The sequence below is a fragment of the Lepisma saccharinum genome, chromosome 18, assembly GCF_977018435.1.
Source record: "Lepisma saccharinum chromosome 18, izLepSacc3.1, whole genome shotgun sequence".
NCBI lineage: Eukaryota > Metazoa > Arthropoda > Insecta > Zygentoma > Lepismatidae > Lepisma > Lepisma saccharinum.
The window spans coordinates 71,374,780-71,377,920 of NC_139246.1; positions in this window are offsets into that span (position 1 = coordinate 71,374,780).

Here is a 3,141-nt window from a genome sequence, read left to right on the forward strand (position 1 = left end):
ACCGCGCATGAGCTAACAAGAGCACTGTATTGAGAAAATTGCCTAATCAGAATGACACATGCAACTTGTCCTGTCGCTTTCTGAATGCTGGTTTGCAAGTTAAGCGTGTCACGTGCCTCACGCCTCTGAAAGCTACACCAAGCCATTGTTTTATTAAATTCTCCTCAGGGAAGGAAGAGAATGCTTATACAAATACAATCTCCGCAGATCATTTACGAAGCCACTCATTATATATGAAACTCTATTTTCTGTGAACACTCAGCGTGCACTATAATCTACCGAAGCGGCCCTAACAATTTATTTGCTGGAACTAGGATCTCACTTTCTTAGCGTTGCAAGTTTTAGATAGGCCTATGCCTACATTCTGACTTGGGCGCCGCGGAAAAATTTTAAAACTACGAAGTTTGGGATCCCCTGAGATAGGCATAATTGTAATACACGTAATGAATGATTCACGTATAAACTTGATGTGAAGCGTACAGAAATATTTGTTTCGCGAATGGAGCGAACAATAAAACGTTTTATAAATCTCATTCCTTGCAACCACCCATTCACAGTAACTGTTCATCACCTGACCTCTACTTCCACGTCACCCATGAAGTTTGCTGGTGTATCTTTGCGTCCTATCACCTAGACCACAAGCATTTCGTTTTCGCGCCTTTTTTAACGGACGCCCGGCCCTTTTTTACTTCGGTAGTTCTTCTCGCCGTCAAGTAGGAGGGGTACGAGTTCCACCTAAAGCCTCCCCGATGGCCATGTCGACCTCCGTGGCGGACTAGTTAGCACAGCGCGCTACGACGCCAGGGATTCCGGGTTCGAGTCCCAGGTAAGGCACGGGTATTTGTGTTTGTCCAAATGAGAAAAAACTGAAAATTGAGAATAACCGAGAAATGAAAATCTTGAGAATATTCTGAAAAACGGGGGATACTTCTGGTTAGGGGTATTCCTTAAAAAATGGCGCAGTGGTTGCTTCGTCGCCTTGTAATCAAGGGGTCCCGGGTTCGATACTCGGTGGAGGCATTTCGTGGTTTGGATTCCACTTTAAACTGTAGGTCCAGTCCCGATTAGCCTTACTGTGCATAAAGCGGATTTAAAACACCAACTCAAACAAACGAGTTCCACTTGCACCAAAAGCAAGCATACAGTCAAGAAGTTTAAATATCGTATGTCTTCATGTCGTTACACAGTCTCAAACGCAGGATAAAAAAAAAAACGATTAAGAAAAATAAATAAACCAATGTTCTCGAGGCCGAGTTGGGAGAAGTATATTATGGTAAATAATCATATTGTAATCACGGACACTTCTGTGTTGTAGCAACACTATTGACTTTCAATGGAATCATTACTACCCAGAAGTGTCCGTTACTGTTCAACCCTAAACTGATGTTGCGTCACATTTTGTTGGTACGTCGACTAAGAAACTCTCACAACATGTCGCAATAAAACAAGTGGCTTCACCAAACTGAGGTAGAGGCGAACAAACCATTATTCTGCACTGTTATCTCAAGAGTCCGATATTAGCAACAGAGGGAGACATTTCTTAGTCACAAGAAATGTTTTCAATTCACTACTTATAAAAAGTATATGGTGTCGTCTTGGCAGAACGAACTGACCTGACTACAAAAGCACAAGAAGCTAACTGTCTCGATTATTGCGATCATACGGTCTAGTTTTATTATTGTGTGTAGTTTTACCAACTAACCTTGAAAGAAACAGTTTGGTTCGACGTACACACGGAACATTTCCAACCAATGGCAGCACAAAACATGTCACTACTAATACACAGCGACTTAGTGCAACAAAACAAGCCTACGAGCATAAAATGAACAATGTCTATTTTATGGTGGTATTTTAAGACTTTAGACTTTAATGTCGTTGAAAAGGTGTAGAGTTCTTAACACAAAAAATACTAATAAATAATATGAATGTGAAACATGCAAGGGTAAAGTAAAGTGCATTACAGCGTTGCATGGATGTAGTTGTAAGGGGCCACATATTATATCTCACTTAATGTCCCACTATTTTGGAACATTTCTTGATTTGGGGCAGTTATTTGGAAAATATTGTCCGTCGACGAAGCTGCTATGCTTGCAGTCATCTGTAGAAGACACAGAAAATCTCAGTCCGGATACGAGTGCATCAGCTCAATCTATGGCGTAAACTCGTTCCGACTTTTCTAATTGTTAATCGGCCCAGATTTGAAAGCACCGCTGATGCAAGGCCTCTTGTTGAGTGAGCGTGTCATCCGTTTCTTTTCCTACCTCCTAATTTATGATGGCGGACCCCACGCAAAAAGTGCATAATTTTAAAGAGTGGGAAGTTGCATGAACGTTTACTATACAGGGTGTCGCAAAACTCTTTCAACAACATCTGGGGGACTCCCCCATGGCGCAGTGGTAGCGTCATTGCCTTGTAATCAAGGTGTCCCGGGAACGATACCCGGTAGAGGCACAAGTGGTTCGGATCCCACTTTAAACTGTAGGTCCAGTCCCGATTAGCCTTACTGTGCATAAAGTGGACTTAAAACACCAAATCAAATCAAATCAAATCAAAACAACGCTTGGGAGCTGGTAGATATCATAAAAACAAGTAACTTTTCCCTATAAAGTTTACCTCGAAAGCGCTTATCCTGTACGTATGCAACCCAACACAGCAAACGCTTGCTCTGACATAACTAGCAGGGGCGCGTGGCAGGGTTGCCACTAGCGTTCCTCGTTAAGAGAGACGACTTAAAAACAACAACTTGGGAGTCTTGCTTGAGCAAAATCCAAAACATTAATGATACTTGCGATGTTGTAAGAAGGATTCACAGTATTTATAAACTGACCAAAACAAATAATGGGCAGACTGAAATTCAAGATTACTCATTCTAAAATATCTCCATAATTGATTGATTGATTGATTTGGTTTATTTTAATTCCCTTTTCTGCCACCTTTGGCTAATCGCGAAGATGAGGATGATATGAAATAACAAATGACACCAATATCTAGACCAGGATTTAAACCCGAGACACCTGGCGCTGTAGCGAGCTGTGCTAACCACATCACCACGGAGTGTTTCGTACATCACGCAATATCAACAATTGCAAGGGACACGTGATATAGGGGAAATCCACGAACGAACAAATGTATAAGGGTTAG